Raw genomic sequence first — 20,652 nt, 5'->3', positions numbered from 1 at the left:
CCCAACTTCAAGTGGATAATGGAGTATCACTGACTAGGGACCAGGAATGTGCATTCAGTGTAGACAGACACTCCTGCCTCATTCTTGTTCTCACAGCATATGAATATGGGAAGCTCACTTTCTCATCAATCCATAGAGATTCCTAACTGGGGCACACATTTTCTCTGAATATAAATTCCCTTCAGAAAGATTTATGCTGGTGGTAACTAAATTATAGAGGATTTACATTTTTCCAAAAATTGAATTTAAAAAAATAAAAAGGCAATTAAGGCAGATTTCCTTAGTAGGATATTATAACAGCCCACCCATAATTTATGAAAATACTCATATATTTACATATAACAGACTTCTACGGTAATAATGAGCAATTTTATTTTTCTTTCTGTAGCGATACAAACAAAATCCTGCCACCTTTCTTGTGGAAAAGAAAACACATGGTGCAACTTATTAACAATTAGTAATCAAAACCAAATTCACTACTTCTGAGTTTTTAATTCTGCTTTCTAGTAGGACATAATCAATAGTCAGTAAGATCTGAAAGCCTTTTTACTTAGAGGAAACTATCTTTCAAAAGGAGTTAATATCAATCTCCTGCTCTCTCAGGTCCTGTGCCTCCAAAATGACCAAGAGTTGTCTAAACACTGAGGGATATAAGATTTCTGTGTTAGGCAATGTGCCATTTATCATTTATTTATTCCAATGTATTACTCTTTGTGATGAACACACACCTGATTGCATGTTTATGACCCCTGATCTTATTTAGTATCTATGGTGAGCTTCCATTTTAACAAAGGTGTGCTACAGTCATTTTTATTAGTTATTCCTCTCAGCACCCTGGTGAATAAGAAGAGCATTTATATACTTATTTTATAGATAGAGGACAGAGTTAAGCAGGGCTTGAAACTGTGGCAATCTTTTATTGATACATTCAGAATTAAGGGATGTGACTTCAAGGCTCATTGTTTCACCAGGTGAGCCAATAAAAATGTTTTAAAAAATACATGAGGGATCTGAATGCACTTTTTGTCTCCATTTCCTTAAGATTTGTATATATCGAGTACCTTCCTATATAATAAATACTCATGTGGGTAAAATAATTTATTAGAAAGCTCACAAAATATCCTCAATCTGTGAACATTCATATATTCAAATATTCAACAAAGAAAGCATCCTGCCTGAGAGAAAGGCTGGGTGAGTCAATTGCTATTTTTGTGGCAGGGTTGACCTTCAATTCATCTTTTTTCTAGGACATCTCTTGAGAAAGAGAATGAATTTACCTTTATTCAAATTGGTCATTTGCATTCCTCAGTAGTTTCTATATTGGTATCTTTGTTTGAATTTCTACCTGTTTTTTCTACCCAAGACTCAATAGTTGTAAGGCCAAGAGATTGGCATATGGTGTAGCCCTATCACGGCAATTATTCCAGCACTACCCACTGGTAGGTTCACATTTCATTCAAGGACTGATTCCACTTTTATTTTCCCACAGCTGGAGGTAACGATTACACTTTTTAAAAAAATCTCAAATAGTCAATTCAAAAATAATTTATTCAATGCCCACTATGTAAAAGTGCCAAAAGGGGTGTTCTGAGGGAGACCTGGAGAGGGGGACTTCAACTCAGGACTACAGGGTCCTTGATGTACATAATGGGAAAAAATTTCAGCATGCATCCAAAAACCAGGCACAGAGATTTACTTGGGAAAGCAAAGGATATGCAAACAAGGGTAAATGTGCTACATCTCAAGAGTAAGAGATGGTTTTGGGGATTCTCATGTTCTCTTAAAGGAAACTTGGTGAGGGATAGGCATAGAAAGGTTATGTAGGGATGACATCAGTCTGGTGATCAAAAGATGTTTTACAGTTGTCTGGCAGTTCTTAGGATTCTGAAGTTGACATCTTTTCTATTATGTGATCAATAGATAATGTTGGGAAACTATATTATAGGTCTTTGTTCAGTCTACTTTAAAAATATATGTATTAATAGGCTTATTAACAATGCACAGGAAAATTTTCTTAAGTGAGCAAATCTCTAGTAACTTTAAATTGTAAGTGAAGATTTGTAGATCGGCTAGAATTGGAGAGTGGTAAGGCTCGGCGAGAGAACAAGTTTGGGGAGTGAAGGTGAAACTAAGTCCTTGTCCACCCAAGCTGTCTAGAGTGCTGGCAGCACATGGAGCCCCCCAGGCTGGCATGGCAAGCCAAGGCTGGGGCCAGCAGGAGTATATCAACTTGTCACCCATGGCAGTCGGACACTTCTACACAATGCCACAGTACAGAAGCCCTGAGCATTCACGATCTTCTGGCCTCAACCTCCTGTTTCCTTAAAAAAGAGCAGAGAGAAAATGGAAGTTGGAAGGACCTGGAAGGAAGTTCTAACTTAGAAATCAACCAATAGCCTTAAGCTTTTCTAAACCCTGTTTGCCATCAATTTGGACCAAAAGCGCTGGCCCAGATGCTACAAAACCCCCTAGACTTGCACACTCAGGAGGCATTCCCTATGGTGTTCCCCTCTTACCTCTGTAGGAGTTCGGTTTCCAGTCCTCAACCTTGAGTAAATTCTAGTCCTTTCAATGTAGCCTCCCATTGTCCCATGATTTTTTTACTTTTTGGATTTGCAAGACAAGAACCTAAAAAAATTTGGCAGTGAGCTGCTGGAGCCTTGTGCAACACTGGAGGCCATGGCCCCCATATAAAGCTACAACACCTCTCTCAATGGTAGTGGAGAAGTATCAGGCTTTGCTGCCTGTGACCCTCAGAGCTGATGCTGGTAGGCATCCCTGCTTTGATTAGCTTCTAACACAAAAACAACAGGTTTCTTGGCTGCAGAGGTCTGAAGCTTACACAGACACCACAGGCCAACAGAAGCAGAATGGAGTTTCATCTCAAAACCCAGTTTCAAAGGCATGAAGCTTTCATTTACATTTTCTTTGTCCTCCCTTTGTCTCCATTTTACTTATCTAATTTCTTCTATCCTACTTCAAAAGGAACATTATAGATGCAGGTGATAAAAACTAATGTAATACTTCTGAGATCTCCACAGATTGACATATATAATGATACTATCGCTGGATAGAGGGCTCACTTAAAGTATCTCAATCTAGTCTTACAAATTATCATGTATTTTTGATGATTCAATAAGTCATAAGTTTGTCTCTGGGACTAAACTATGCCTACTTAAAAATATCAGTCCCACAGTAGCACTGGCCTATAATCCCAGTGTCTAAGGTGGCTGAGGCAAGAGGATTATAAATTCAAAGCCAGCCTCAGCAACTTAGTGAAACCCTAAGCAGCTTAGCAAGACCCCTTCTCAAAAAAAAAAAAAAACAAAAAATGACTGGGGTATGGCTCAGTGGCTAAGTGCCCCTGGGTTAAATACATGTCCCACCTAAAATATTATATATGTACATATATACATACACACAAAAAAATGTATATGTGTGTATATGTGTGTGTGTGTGTGTGTGTGTGTGTGTGTGTGTGTGTGTGAGAGAGTATATCAGTCTCAGTTTAGACACACACTCACCCAACAAAGACCAGATTATGGCTTCATCCCCTTGGTGGAGTACAGGGAAATGAGAAGAGTTTGCTGTCTCATCCTTTCCACTCATTATTCCTTCCATTTACTTTGCAGTGTGTTTGGCTAGACAAGATAACTCTGTAGTTCTTGGTTATAATCATTAAATAACTAGAGGGTAACCAGGCCCTCGCAACATGGAGCAGAACCAGTCCATTCTCCTAAGCATTTATTGTCTCCCATGTTCCATCTGATTCTCAGTAAGTGGCAGTGAACTCAAGTCCTCTGATTCAGTCCCAACAAACCCAGAGCTCTCAGTCTCATCTGATTTGCCCTGCCTTAATCTCTTTTGTTGGAATCCTGACACTCCCAGGATGAGTTTCTCCCCGCTTTCCTGCTGGTCTAACCACAAGCCATGTCTCTAAAGTTCTTTCTCTCACACTTACGTAGCCTTTTTGGAGAACAGTTAGCCCTGAAGGTAGAACAGAAATCCAATGGAGAAGTACGCTTATCAGATTCTATACTTGAAGAATTTGCAGATCTTCCAATCATTCTTTTAAGATTACCTTCCCATGTTTCTGGAAAGAACAATCAAGTAGCTTTACAAACTGTGTTGTGCCCTAAGTCAACTACTTCTTCTTACACATGGAGACTCATGTCTGTCTTTGGTAATGGCCTGTGTATCAGTTTGTCCACAATGTCCTAAGATCTCACAGAGAAGTATATTTCTTTAATTCTGTTGTAGAAAATTTAGGGACTCTTTTTCAACTATTTGGTACTTTTGTAGTACTAAGTTGGGTTTAAGGAGGAGTGGTATAAGACAATCTCAAACAATTCTTCACCATCTTATAACATATAAGACCCTGTTAGTATCATCACAGTTTGCCCCATTGATGGGAAAGCCATAGCTTATAGGCTCTGGGTGTTGTAAGTAGAGTATAGGAACACACCAATGACACAGTAATGTTGAGGTAAATTAGGCTAAGTGTCATGAAGTAGATACTTGAGTGAAACACTAAAGAAGAAACAGGATGCAAAAGTAGCTCCACAGTTTAGTTCTTCAGAGAATGTGGTGGCTCTTCAAAATATCTTGCTAAAATATTCCTTTCCTACTATCAAAGGAAACATTAAAGTTATATAGGCAAGGGAGACTTTATTCAAGACTATTGCAATAAGGGAGAGAGTCTGAACTCTAATGAAACAAAAATTGGGAGGGTTTTTAAGCACTAGGTAAACTTGTGAAAAAGCCAGAAGTCATTAGGAGGGAACTTAATCACTAGGATATGTTGAGCACACTGAATTATTCATATATTAATAAATTTTCTTCATCATTATCCCACCTCTATTTGGAAATCAGGTTCCATCCTAAATGTGATTCCTATGTTTGGCCCAGGCTGTTCTTCTCCCACCCTCCCACAGATGCAGGAAGACTGCCTTTTGCCTTTTTTTACTCTTTTGAGGTTTATATTTCCTGGAGATGGTTCTTAGGTACTGAGTTGTAAAAACAGCAAGAGACTGGCAGAAAATTTATATATATTTCAAAGGGGCAGAGAAAGAATTTACAATTTAAACTTAAATTTTCTAGGTAAATTCCCTAAGAAAAGGACCTATTTTAATTAAATCCTGTCTTTGGAATTTACTTGCTGTGAAATCTGAAAAATTTACTTAATGATTTTTCACTAGAAATAGATAATTATACCAACCTCATAAATGTACCGAAATAATTAAAGGACATGTTCTAAGGCCGTTACTCTTAGAAAGTTTAGCTATTAACAAAAAAAAAAGAAAGAAAGAAAAAAAGAAAGAAAAGGAAAAGAAGTTTAGCTTATGAGGTGTCAGCCTCCATTTTCTCTATTAGCTAAAAGTCTTCCCATCCCCTCATCTCAAATCCAGCATGTAGGCGCACCATACTTAGTGGGTACAGCAATGACTTTTATCAAGTTAATTTAAATACTAATATTTATTATTGCTATTAATTATATGTTAAATACACATATGATTTATGCCATGCTATATATAATCTAAGAGGAAGGGAAATCTAAATATACCAAGATATAAGGTTTTACTTTTAATTTGCAAACTATACTATTCTTTTAGCCTTTAAATTTTTTATGTGAATGGCTATTTTCATCAAAGCTTTATATATCTGTATTACTTTACCATTCTGATCTTTAGAGAAACTGTGTATTATATAAGAAGTTAGAAGAGAAAATCATTAAAGAACAAAGTTAACCTCATTCCTCAAAAAAAATTTCCAAAGTTCTTCAGGCCATCAGTGGAAGAAATTTTTCTTCATAACAAATGAGTCCTACTAGTCTATGAACCCCTTTTCCAAATAGGAGAAAATTTTCTGGATTTTCACCTTGCCTTAAATTCCAAGCTTCCTATGTGATAACTACTAATTGCCTCAGCAGGAGAGATGTTAAATAAGCTCCTATCCCAGAAAATAGGGCTGCAGCCCTTGATCAACACTGGAACTCAGTGTTGACTAGAATACTGGAACAGTATGGTGTGGATGCCATCACTAAAATCATGGTGTCATTTAATTTGCCCTTATACAACAAGAATATTCATAGTTTGCAAATGTTTGCTCATGTGCTTAGTATTTTAATGTACTTATGTGATTTCTCTAAAAAGAAAGATTGATATTATTGCCATCATTTTTTTAAGAGAGAGAGAGAGAGAATTGTTTAATATTTATTTTTCAGCTTTCGGTGGATACAACATCTTTATTTTATTTTTATGTGGTGCTGAGGATCGAACCTAGTGCCCTGCACATGCCAAGCGAGCACATTACCGCTTGAGCCACATCCCCAGCCCCCATCACTTTTTAAGATAAGGAAAAATATTCCTCAGATTAGAATGAGATGCAATGGGAGACCTCTGAAAGTTCCCAAACAATACCAAAACAGGCAGATAAAACAGAAATCAGGTGAGTAAATCTGACACTGAGAGAAGAAGTGCTTTGGCACAAGAGACAACATGTGTTTTGAATATGGGTAATGTGTTAAAGCAAATAAGACAATCTATGTAGGAATATTTGTCTTCCCTTTGTATTAAGAGTAAGTCCATTTGCTGATATTCAGGTGATATATAGGCCTTTATTCATTACTCCTAACAACTAACATTTAAATGAATTATCTTAATAGTTGTTTCTCTCCTCTGTGATTTAAAAAGAAAAATATCATTCATCCCAATTTTCTTTCCTACAAACATTCAGCAAAATTTTGGTAAAAATATGACAGGAAAAATAAATCGGTATGTGGGGAACAAAATAAATATTTCAAGTTATTTACCACTTCTAACTGATCAATAACATGTGGCTATCTACAACTTGACAAGAAAATCCCCCCAAATCCTTTAAATAAAAAAGTAAAGAACCAAAATAATTAATCTGATTGCATATCTAGCTCTAGAGATGTTAAAATTTGTTTTTTTCTTCTGACAGAAGAAAAAGCTAAAAATAAAATACTTGCTCTTGATAAGCTCTCTAGAATTCTAAAAGTTGAGTCTATATAACTGACAAAAGATTTGATACATACATACAAATCACCAGAGTTTAAAATCTCCACATGTAAATACCTGTAAATGATTTCTTTTAGGATTCATAAAATGTGCCACAGGTAGTCAGCCTGGTCTAGAAGCTCCAAGGAGAAATATGTTCACAAAACTTGTCATGAACAAGAACCTTGCAGCTGGGAGACTTGCAAAGAGAGAATTACAATAATGTAGCCTGCTGGCAAAATTTAGCTCAGCCAGAATTACTGAAAATATACACATGATATTAAAATGCTGATGTCTTGTTCTTGTGTCAGAAATGACAATGACAAGGAAAAGCTAAGAATGTATTGTCATTACCAAAACCAAAGGACCATACAAAATGGCCAAGTATGTCACCAAAATGAAGATAGCATGAACTTATCTTTCTGAAATGTTTTCTTCATACACTAACTAAAATTAGTTGGAAATGTGATTCTGCTATATTTAAAATAGTATATCCAGCCCCCCACTCTAGCTTCATTACAGAAAAATTGTCTGCTTCTAGGCTAAGGCTCTCCTAACAGAAAACTACAGAATTTTATGAAGCTGCATTTTCAGTAATTTCAACAATCAGGCTAAATGGTCAAATCTGCAGTTCACAATCATTTATTCCATTATCTCTAGTCATCTGACCAAACATAACTGTTATCATATTATTTGCTCATATCCCAAACAAGTAAGAGATCAAGACTTGGAGACTCAATTACAAAGCCATTTGCAATAATGTTCTCATTTTCTGATATAGAGAAATTTATAGACTGCCATACAAAAAAAATAAAAAGTTTCCAAGTATTAGTCAGGGTTCCGTAGGGGAACAGAATCAACAGGAAGTATAATTATAAAGGGGAATTTACCAGGTTGGCTTACATGACCAGAAGCTGGTAATCCACAATGACTTTTTGCAGGCTGGAGATCTGGAATAACCAGTATCTGCAGAATTCAAGAGACTGAAGCCCCAACAAGAGGGATCAAGAATGCTACCCTAGTCTGAGACCAAAGGCTACTGGAGAATCACTGAGAGAGGCTGCTTTGGAAGAAGTGAGAATTCAATATCTTCAGACTATCCTCAGATATGGAAGCAGCAATCAAAAACCCTTTCAAGAATAAGACAAGTTCCATCTGTTGCTGCTTCTTTATTCTTACAACTTGTTTATTCTATCTAAGCCATCATCCTATTGGACAATGCTGCCCATGCTTAGAGAGGGTCTCCATTTCAGTTGGTTATCCTACATGCCAATCGTTCCTAGATACACCCTCATTGACACACCTATAAGCCTCTCATTCATTGGCTTCTTTTAATTTAATCAAGTTGACAATTCAAATTAAAACCAGTATAGTCTAAGTACTGTTTCTACATATATAATTCTATATTTATTACTATATTAAATTGTCTTTGATAATGTTTGCTTTCCTTAGTTTGAAATGTGATGTTTTAAATTTGTGCTTTGCAATGTTGGTAAGTAACATTTAGAATTTAAAATTAAACCATCATGGTAACCTGTGACTTAATGTTTTGATAACAACCTGGTTGAGTAGACTTAGTAATAGTATATAGTTAGTAACACTAATAAACGTTCATTTGGATATATTTATAAAAAAAGTCGACTCAGAAATTCTATAGAAGAATTTCAAAATGTTGAAATTTCAAAATGTAGCAGGTTTTCAAAATTTTGTAAATATAGCATGCCATTGAATCACTGTTTCTAAAGCAAAATATTGAAAACTATCTAAGTATATGTAAATGTAAAATGAGTTAAATCCATTATGGTATAATCACAAAAGGGAGTTATATACTCAAATAAATAAGAGATTGTTTATGTGCAGATAAGGAAAGCTCTCTAAAATATCTTGTTAATTAAAATTTTTTAAAAAAACAGAAATTGTTTAAAGTAGTATTTTATAAAGAAACCATGCATATAAAACATCTTGAAACTAACATGATTTTTACTGTGTTCTGGGAAACATCAAAAACTAGGATTATTTTTATTATGTTTGGGGAAACTGAAAGGACTGGGAAACAGTGGCAAATATAATTTTAATGTTTTCTTATGTAATTTTAAATTCCCCATTATGTGACTGTATCACTGGGCAAGAATGGGGTAGTTCATCCTTGGAGTTAATGTGCAGTCCTGAAATTTCCAAACCCTGCACATTCAGAGGAAAAGCTTGTCATTTGGGATGGACAGGATATATTTAGAGAGGTAACCATATAGCTCTTACAATAGTTTGCCTAAAAAGGGTAATTTCGTGTTACTGAGGTCTTAATCCACATAGAACTTAGGCTAAACACTTGATTTATGGTAAACATCTAGTTTTCCCAAGGGGCATGGGGAAGGGAAGAACTGGGAAAGTGAGCCTTGAGGGTGTAAGTGGGTAGCTAAGGTCAATACCATAAAGACTTAATGCTTAAGAGACCGACTCCTGATAACAACTTGAGCACCACATTTCGGGTGATTTTTGTGACTGGCAACACTTCAAACAACTTTTCACATACTGTTGCTGAGAGAATGGAATGTGTCCCTGTGTGACTCTTTAGGAAGAGGATACCCCTGAAATCTTGATTTCTCTCAGCCTTTCCACATGTGCCTTTCCCCTTGTGAATTTAATCTGTTTCCTTTCTTTTTAATTACCATGACCAGAAGCATAATGCTTGTTCTGAGTATTATCATTCCTTCAGGAAAATTGAGCCTGAGGATGGTCTTGGGGATGCTTGATATAATTATATGTTCCCAAAATCAAAGTAAAACATTTTAACATTTAGCTTCCTTTTTGAGAATTTAGTATTTATTGAAATTAGTATAAAAATGGAGTTTAATTGAACACCTGCTATAACAGAATTCTGTGCTAGATGAGAGAAATTTGGAATAAGATCCCAGGAAGTTATAAAACCAATACACTGAAATGATCAGTTAGTCACAGAGGGAATTATGATTACTTCTTATGTAGAGTAAACCAGAGTACTAAACTTTTGGAGTTCAAAGTTCATTATTGTTAAGGAAAATCATACAATAAATGTTTTGTGAAAATAACTTTCTCTGAGTGAATATCTGCTATGTTCTACTATTGGTGCTACTTATTTTCCTCCCATTATCTCTGAAGCATGGCAAGTTAGACCTTTTTTTCCTGTTTTACAGAGGAAACTAAGGCTTGATGAGTTCAAGGTCATGCATCTAAAAAGGAAGAGCAGGGTTGTTGGTCAAAAATATTGCATGTATTATCTTTGTGTATATCTATATTACATACTGTAATAGAGAAACAGCATAACTATGAATACTACATGAGTACAGAATTATCTAAAACTTCAACTGTTATAAGTAAAGAATGTGTAGGCTTAGAAAGATTAAGTTACAATAAGTAGGAAGAGCCAGAAAATTTAAACCTATTTACTTGATCTTGAAGACGGTGTTCCATCTCACTGCATTAAGCTAATTTGTCTCTATAAATAAGATATTATAATATTGAGCACCTATCCATGGTTATGAGAAATACTAAAATTACTTTTAAATGTTTGCAAAAATAAAGTGCTACCAAAATTACTTCTGAACTTAAAGATTTCTAGTAATGCTATACAGTATTTTTCTTCAATTGTAAAATAATTGTGAAAAAAGAAACCATTATAGTAGTAGGTTTTTAAGTATATGAAAATATTAAAAAACACCTAATTTATATAAAAATGTACATGTAAAAGAAATGACACAACTGTCACATTTTCTGATTTCAACTAAAAATATATGAGGAATTCCAGAAACAAGATTCTCAGATATTGATTTCTTATCCCTAAAATATCATTTGTATTTTATATATGGCTATATTTGTCACAAGTAATCACAGAAACAGTAAAAAGTTGTCAAACTACATTAATAGAAAGTATATGTATGGTCACATCATGGTTATTACTCTAGGTATTAATTTTCAAGCCATTTCTTTAAAAACCTCTTAGATGGAGGCTAAGTGGAGCTGTGTTCCATGACCCCATCATTGCATTGTTATTGAAAACTCCAATAGAAATTTAGATTGCTAACTCAATTAAACACATTAAAAGCTAATCTGAAACTCCAAATTATAGCCTTTGAAGACTCAAAAAGTCAGAAACACAAAGACAGCTATATTTAACTGATTTAAAAGAAAAAAAACAACACAGCTGGAAATTTATCATAAGGCACAGTGCTCTTAACACAGAGCTGCGTGTAGCTTTCTCTAATGTCTGTTCAAGCATTCTAAGGAGTTTCCACTTAAAGACAATGTACATTTCCCTTAGGACAGCATCACCATTCTAAAAATGAAGTGGTTTTTGTTTTTAGTTGGGAAAAATAAAGAATAAAGGAATCTTGCCATGTCTCATATACTATCTCGAAATATGAATCAGGTAAGAACTTTCAAGAGGAAGTTAGTGAAATACATGCTTCTTAAGATAAAGCTGGGCTCTAAAGGAAATTATAGCATAACTCTCTGAGTCATCAACATCTCTTTGGAAGGTAGCTATGAACTCAAAATTATAAAGCAGAAGATCAGCATTGTGGAATTGCAGTGGTTTTCTCATGCTAGGGTTTTATATATACTCAGGTAGGGCCATTGGTGGTATGCTGCAGAAACTAAGTTAATGCTCATATATGTACTGTCTTGAAACTTTTAAGAGAAAAAGATAGTATAGGGCACAGAATATTCCTTAAACTTCCATTTAATTCATTCACTTTTGAACAAAAAGGAAGATCTGAATATTTGGGGAAGAAAGGAAGCAATCGGTGACTTCAGTTAATGTATGAAATATGATATGTCAAGAGCTATGTAATGTTTTGAACAAATAATAATAAAAAAAAGTATTCCAGGTGAAGAAGGAACTAATGATTACATAGGATGACAGCTTTAAAAAACAAAACAAAAAACTTCAACTTTGGTTTAGAAAGAGTTCCTTGGCTACTTAGTGCAATAGTTTTCGTCCTTTTGTTTTTTGCTGTTTTTTACAAATTTAAAAGCTATAGTACTTAATTAAAATAACAATTAGAATATCAGAATAAAGATAAACACAAGTTCTCTGATTTCCTTATAACTGTCTTTCTAAATTAGGAAAATAAAATATTTTATTATGGAAATACCATGTTCCAGCCATGAATCACTAATTTTTTAAAAATGGGGAATCAAAAATAAGTGAAATATGATCCTTATTTTTAAATCCCCTTTAAATACCTAACAAAGGATTCCAGTCTCTCAAAGTTTTGGGCATAGTCCTAAAAATATGTAACATATTTAGCCTGTGAGGTTGTATTTAAATATCGACTAAGAAGAAATTAAATTTGAGAAGAATGAAAACAGTGATGCTGCACCTGAAGTTGAGATCCCAGTGGTGCTTCATCTCTTTCCAGTGGGTTTGGATAACTTCCCAAGTGCCACAGGTACACAAGGAGGACAGCTGGGAATCATTCAGGATGGCTCTGTGGGTCTCATCTGGCTTGTTTCAGATGACTTTTAATGAATATTTTTCTCTCATTTCTTTGAGTTTCCTTACCCCAAACTGAATTATTACCACTTTAAAAGTGTTTTAGGTTTGTTGTACTTAACATCTTCAATGTATGTGTACTCCATGAGCTCTTATTCATATTTTTTGCACTCACCTGATGTCATTAGAAGAACTCAATGAATATGGGTTGAATTAGCAAATATGAGAGGAATGCAGAATAAAGTTAGTTCAGATAGCACTTGGAGAGTATCATCTAAGTTAATGGATGATTTAGATAAAAGTAATAATTAAAAAACAAGACACACAAATTTGTTCAGAGCAAGAAATTGTGTGTGCATGTACTCCGTTGTATTTAAAAACAAATGTCTGCTGTTAGTCATGTTTTTTGGCCATTTGAATTTAAGAAAAACATATTTTAGGACAGAGAACATAGCTTTTGAAATGGGAAAGTTAAACATCTGACTGGACTATGTTAGTGCCATTTTGATTTTACATTGATGGCTGCTGGCAAGAAATTCTGGAGAACATTTTTGTTTTTGTTGATGAATATGTTTTCAAACAAACTTGGCATGACATTATTTTACAGTAATGACTATATGTAGTGATACTGTGCATAATAGGACATGTATTAGTCAAGAAAGGGCTATAAATTAATTTAGTTGACCAATAAGACCAATGGACACCCAGATATTTGCTTGGAATGGAGGTTAAAAAGTGATTATTCATCAATTTTACAATATATGTAGAAAACAGAGAATCTATTCCCTTGGTGATTTTTTTTCCCAGAAGTTGGTCTAGATTAACTAACTTTAAATTTTCTACCTGGATTCATTTTCACTCTTAATTTTCTATAAAAAAATTCTTCTCATTATTTTGTTTCAAATCCCAGCTTTTGTTCATGTTAAGTTCTTGTTTTCTAATCTGTTAACTAATAGACATTACTGACTAGGTTGTTGTGTGCAATAAATTAAACTTAAAATATGTAGATCAGTATCTGCCATATAGCAATCCCTCAGGAACTGCTAATATTTGCCATATTATAATCATCAAATCTTCAACAATGACATCATCTTTCTTTGTATATAAGCTAGTTCCAAATAATTTATATAAATAAAATAAATTCTGTAGGGTTTCTATTGAAACACTTTGTTGATATTTTATAGAGGTAGATCAGTTGCTTGAAGGCAATAAATTTAAAACAGTAAGTTTTTTTTCTATTAATTAAGCCAGACTTACTTCTTTTTTAGGTTGTCAAATAGAAAATCAGAAAATAGCTGATTTCACAGTGCTTTGAAATTAATGCACAGTGTGCTTAGACAGCACACAGTAGGGGCAGATAGTGTAATCTGACAAGTTTGGGGAAAGCTTTTCAGACACAAAGAAGCATGTGCTGTTCTCTGAAGGATCAGAAAAACTTATTTAAGAGAAGTTAGAGATGGAGGAAAATCTACATGAAAGGAACAGCATGAGTACTGGTATGAAGGGAGAAGCATGTCACACTGGGGGATTTTGTGGGCAATATTTTGGTGTCACTGGAGGTTATCAGATATAAGCAAGGGGAGAAAGCTGACAAAACAAAGACGTGAAGTATAGAGAAGCTCGTATGTCTTTAAACTTTGTGTTTCCTTACCATTTATTCTAAAAGAAACAAAGCATCTAGATAGATATTTTCATTTGAAAGGTAGAATCATGAATTTCTGGCACATAATCTGCATACATAATTTCTTCAGTATTCAGTGCGATAAATTTATATAATTATCAACATGTATCCTTCACCCCAATCAAGATATAGAACATCTCTCTCACCATGTAGTTTCTTCATATTTGCTTTAAATAAATGCCTCCAACAGCAAGAAGTAACCACTTTCTGATTTCATAATCATTTCATTATTTTTCCATGTTCTTGTTCTTTATACAATGGAATTGAATCATGAAGATAGTATTCTTTTGTGTTTGGTTGCTCTTGCATGAAATAATATTTTAGTGATTTACTGCTTTGTTAAATATATAATTATTTCACCCTAATTTATTGACAATAGGCATTTTTTGTACAAATACACTAAAATATGTTTATTCTGTTGATGGATATTTGGGTTGTTGCCAGACTAGGATAATTAACATAAAGTTGCTGTGGACATTATCTATGAATCTTTTTTGTGGATGTTTGCTAACTATTTAAAAGTAGAATTGTTTCATCATTGTGTGGGGACATGAATAATTTTATAAGAAAATGCCAAAGAGGGCTTTAAATTATTGTGTCATTTACATCATCATTAGTAATATGTGAGAATTCCAGTTGTGTTAATTTCTTGTCAGCATTGTGAATAATACTTTTGATATTAGCCATTCATTCTAGCAAGTAAAAAAAATTGCATCTCATCATGATTTCAATTTGTATTTCTCTAATGATTAATGATGTGTTCTGAGAGAAGAACTAGACATCTTCCCTCAGTATCTTTAAACTCCTCATTTGCCTATTGTCAAATTGGATTGTCTTTGTATGATTGCTTTGTAGAAATTCTTTATATATTATCATGCACAAATTTTCTCTAAGTTTCTGACTGCCAACTAAGTTTCTTACTGTTATATTTTATAACAAAGTCAATTTCTCTTTTTATCATATTTTTAGGATTAATGCATTTTTCTTTTACAAAATATTCTGTAATAATAATAATAATATACTTCTGCTTTCTTCCAGATTTTATGTATTTAGTTTTTTATGTTTCAGTTTGTAATTTCAAATTAAGTTTTATTATGGAATAATGAAAGAATTGAGAAGGGTTAAGACTTTTTTTCTTTTAATTTTTTTTACTTGTTTTAATTAGTTATACAGGACAGTAGAATGCATTTATGCACTTTGATATATCATACATAGATGGGATATAATTTATCATTTTTCTGAGTGCACATATTGCAGAATAATATTGGTCATGCAGTCACATATATACATACAGTAATAATGTCTGTTTTATTCTACTTTTTCCTATCCCCACATCCCCTCACCTCCCCTCCTATCACTTCCCTCTACCTAATCGAAGGTAATGCTATTCTTCCCTAGTGCCCCCCCATTCCCACCTTATTGTGAATTAGCATCCATATATTAGAGAAATCATTTGGCCTTTGGTTTTGTGGGAGTGGCTTATTTCACTTAGCATGATATTCTCCAACTCCAACCATTTGCTGACAAATGTCATAATTTCTTGCTAAAGCCGAGTAATATTCCATTATATATACCACATTTTCTTTAATCCATTTATCTATGAGGGACACCTAAATTGGTTTCATAGTCTAGTATTGTGAATTGAGCTGCTATAAACATTGATGTGGCTGTGTCATTATAGTATGCTTATTTTAAGTCCTTTGAGTATAAATCAAGGAGTGGATAGCTGGATCAGATGGTTGTTCCATTCCCAGTTTTCTGAGGAATCTCCATACTGCTTTCCATAGTAGTTGCACCCATTTGCAGTCCCACCAGCAATATATGAATATACCTTTCTTACCACATTCTCACCAACATTTATTGTTTCCTGTATTCTTGATGATTGTCATTCTGACAGGAGTGAGATGAAATCTTAGAGTAGTTTTGATTTGTATTTCTCTAATTGCTAGAGATGTTGAACACTTTTTCATGTATTTGTTGATCAAATCTATTTCTTCTTCTTTGAAGTGTCTGTTATTTCCTTAACCCATTTATTGCTGTCTGTCTTTTTAAAACATAGATATGAAGCTATTTCAACATTTGTTACACATATATATAGTGACTGGTGACCATATATGTGTGGGTTGAGGCTGTCTACTCTGTTCACTGGTCAATGTGTTTATCCTTAGGCCAATACAACACAGCTGCAGCAACTTCAACCAATGTCTCAAAATCACACAGTATATGCCTAGCATGTGGGAGGCCCTGGGTTCAATACCAAGAATTGTAAAATATATATATGTGTATGTGTGTGTGTGTGTGTGTGTGTGTGTGTGTGTGTGTGTGTGTAAATCTTTCAACTCTATCCTTGTGCTTTAGAATGCCAAAACAGATTTCTTTAGATCCTTTGTATTTCAAAATTAATGTTAGAATGAGCTTATTGATCTTGTTAAAAGCCTGGATGTCTGTGGATACACTGAATTCATAGATCAACGTAGCGAGAAAGGATATTTAGGAATATTGAGTCTTGCAATCCATGAACATGGAACATTCTCCTTTTATTTATATGTTCTTTAAATTCTCTCAGAAAATTTCTATTGTTTTCAGCATACATATATTGCACATTTTTATTAGATTCGTTCTTTATTCTTTTATGTTTTGGGGTTAGATAATAGGTGTTTTTTAAAAATTTCTGTTCCTAAACTTTATTGGTAGAATATAGAAATAAAATCAACTTTATATACTCTTTCTACTAAAAAATGTACTGATTTTGCTTACTATTTCTTAAATTTATTTTTATTTTGTAAATGACTTGTTAACATATAATTGCAGTTTTTTTTCCCTGTATGTGTTCCTAAGTCTCTTCGTGGTCGATGGTCACTCGGCTACCTAGTCTCAGGGGTAGAGACATGGAATCAACACACAGACTCCAGGAGCTGGTGAGAGAACTGGCTGGAGACCCACCTCACGTCGTTGTCCAGTAGCTCAGTTTATTTTTGGAATGTACACAACTGTTATAGGGTTTGAGTGGGGCGTGCCTGCCAATCACACATAAGCACCTTAACATCTATAAGCCAATCATCTTATGCCTAATATAAGGGCACTATGAGGAAGCACTAAATATTGCTGTCATGATGGAAGGCAGTCTGGAAGGGTCTTTGACCCTAAGGAAGCGGGGCTACGACTTAAGGGTTTACATGCCCTGAAGCATTTAACTCTCAGTTTCCTGACCAGGTAATGTGGTAGCTTGGCAATGTTGAACACAAGTGCTGAGGATGTGGTTTCACAGGTGGCTCACTAGGGCAGAGCACCCCGCCCTGCAGGTGTTCCTGTCAGGCCTGCTAGAACTCTGAGCTGCTCATAGCTACTAGCTGTGAACCGAAAGTTATTCCAACATTCCCCAAGAAATTCTATTTATTGCCTTATTGAATTTGTTAGGATTTTTGAATAGAAAAGTTAAGAACCTAATAGACATTCTGTCTTCTGTTGGGAAGGGCAGGTTCATGAGTGCAATCTTTGGAACTCCAGGAGATCACACATTAATGAGTCTTAGGCCTGAAATATTTTCTTACCAAGAGATAAAGAATCCACATAGCCTGCTCCTACTGCTCCTAGCTTATCCCTTGAATGGGAATATAGCTTAATATATATATTAATATATATATTAAAATATATATATATATATATATATATATATATATATATATATATATATATATATATATATTGTTTTAACTGTGTACCTCAATAGCCCTTAGGCGGGTTCTCAGCTTTCAGTATTTCAGACTCCTTGTGGGGGAAGGAGGGGCCTTTCTGCTCTGGTAAGGGAGGGGTGAGTAAGCAGACAGTTATGCATTGACCTCCAGGTCACCTGCCACCCATAGGGTGCCAATGCACACCATTTCAGATGATTTCTCTCTCTCTTCTCTATGTTAGAAAAAGCATTGTTCCATTTGGTGCTTGACCCTGTTGGGTTTTCCTGGGTGACTCCAATAATAAGATGCAGTAGGAAGAAATGTTTGGACTTCCGTTCTTAATAGCCGACACTGTGTGATCTTTGGTAAACTTCATGAAATTGGATCCTCCCCTGGTATTGGTAGCTGATGCACAGTGTTCTCCTTGACATCTTCATTTTTAAAGGAAGAAATGTTCAGTGTTCACTTAGCTAGATCTTAGCTCTAGATTTTTAAAATATATTTTCAAGTTGAGAAACCTCCATTCTAAACCTAGTAACAAGATTTTAAAAATTCTTTATGAAATAGGTATTTGAATTTTACAATAAATATAATTTTATGTGATAAATTATAATATTGTTCTTGAAATGTTAAACCAATCTTGCTTTCCTCAGTTTGCTGTTTTGTGAAGAATTAAAGTTCGACTTTAGGGGATACTGTTTTCGATTTTAATGGAAAGTATTTCTTATTCAATTCTTTGCAAGAAGAATATTTTATATTTTTTCTTCTAAACATGATAGATGGAATTACTGATTGATGCATGTACTTTCTGTTTTTTCTTTCTGGGTAGGTGGTGAAGTATCAGTTTAATTTCTTTAAAAGATATAATATTTAGAGTACTTGTATTTACACAAATTTTCACAAACTATTTTTTAAAAATTCTCGATTTTATCTAGTTTTTCAAGTTCATTAGCATAAATTTTCTTTTATTTTCTAATTTTCTTCTATATGTGGAATTCATATGTATGTCCTGTTTAATTTTTTATACTACTGTTATTTAGAAGTATGTTGTCTAATTTTTCAAATGTTTGGGGATATTCTAGATGTCCTACCACTGTTTGTTTATAATTTAATTCTGTTGCAGTTGCAGAACACAATTTTCATGGTTTGAATTCTTTCAAATTTATTTCAACTTGTTTCATTGATCAACATACAGTATATCTTTAAGGATGTTATAGAAACATAATTCCTATTCCATAGTTTTTAGGTGAAGTGTTGTGTAAAATACACTATCACCAATTTAGTAGATAGTTTTACTGATTTTTTTGTGCAATCTGATTTTTTTTACTACAAGAAATTTGTTTATCTCCAAATATGTTCATATATTTATTGTCTTTGTCTTTAGTCTTGTTTTTTTCCTTTATGCTGAAAATTGAGATTTAGTTCACTACTCTGGAGGAAAGTATCAGGTATTTTGTTTCATTGGAATTGGGTTATAAGCACCAGATATCTCCCAAGGTTATAGTCAAAGTCTTTTCTCCTTTAAGGATAAAGAAACCACTCAACATACGAAGAAGAAAACTTTAACATATAGAATCATCATTTAGTCAAAGTTAATTCTACTCTCATGTATAACTTATTAAAATAGATTTAAAAAGAGTCATTATTATTCCCCAAAAATTAACTAAAAAGAGGTAAAAAAAACTCCCGAGAATATATGAGGGCTGCAGAAAATACTGAATGAAGAAACAAATTTGGTAGCAGTAATCTGCAGTCTAAAATTGGGATTCAGATATTGCTGTGTCTGCAAGACTCTGGAAATGTAACCAAAGAGATGCCACTGAGATTCAATGGGAACCCATTAGTGAGGGAACTAAAATTGATGAGGTGAATAAGACAAGATGTCCTCCAAAAATGCAGTCATGGGGGAGGAGCAAGCTATGCACTAGAAGTTTATGCCTTTCCAAAATTCATGTATTGAAATGCAATCTTCAGTGCAATTGGCATCTGGAAATGTTGGCCTGGAAGTTATAACATCATGAGCATAGAGCTTTCATAAATGAAAATAGTCCTCTTAGAAAAAGATATCAGAGAAGTAGAGTTCATTTTCTTTCTACCATGTAAGGTTTATACAATGAGAAAATGACATTGAGGTATATATTTAGTATTTGAAAGATAAAATATGTACCCAAACATTGCTACACTGTTAAAGTAACTCATTCAAAACAAAAACAGATACATAGGATTTGTATGTTGTAAATACCTTTGCCTTGGCTTTTTTCAAGTGACCAAGATCTCCTTCTATTCTTGACTGGCTTTGGTGTGCTAGTGCAATCTAGCATCTCACCAGTCTTCAGAAATTGATAAAAAAGTATTAGGCATAAACCTTAGGTTTCCCATTATTATGTGATATAATATTTTTTATTGCTCATATAGTTATTGGTGCCAATAATATTGCAGATTAAGTTTGCTGATTAAATTGTCAATGCTTGGGATAAAGAAATGAAAAGTGCTATACAAAATTGCATTTAGGATTTAAGAAAGGATTATACTGTAAATTATGGCAAAGAAAAGGCTATTAAAAGTGATGTATGGGAAAATTAATATTTGTAAGAAAGAATATATATCACTGCCCCATTTCTTCTTATGCTTAATGCAATCATATTTATGAAATATCACCTCTATGTAGGTATGGGAACTTAACCTTCCCTCACTATGAAGAGTAGTGCAACGGATAATGGAATATGATCAGATCTAATCACATGCAAATTTATGAGGATTTCATAAGAGATTTGTAGACGAACTATTCTTGGAGCTTATAATTTCTCA

This window comes from Callospermophilus lateralis, unplaced genomic scaffold (assembly GCF_048772815.1).
Source record: "Callospermophilus lateralis isolate mCalLat2 unplaced genomic scaffold, mCalLat2.hap1 Scaffold_199, whole genome shotgun sequence".
Lineage (NCBI taxonomy): Eukaryota > Metazoa > Chordata > Mammalia > Rodentia > Sciuridae > Callospermophilus > Callospermophilus lateralis.
This window is presented reverse-complemented; position numbering follows the sequence as displayed.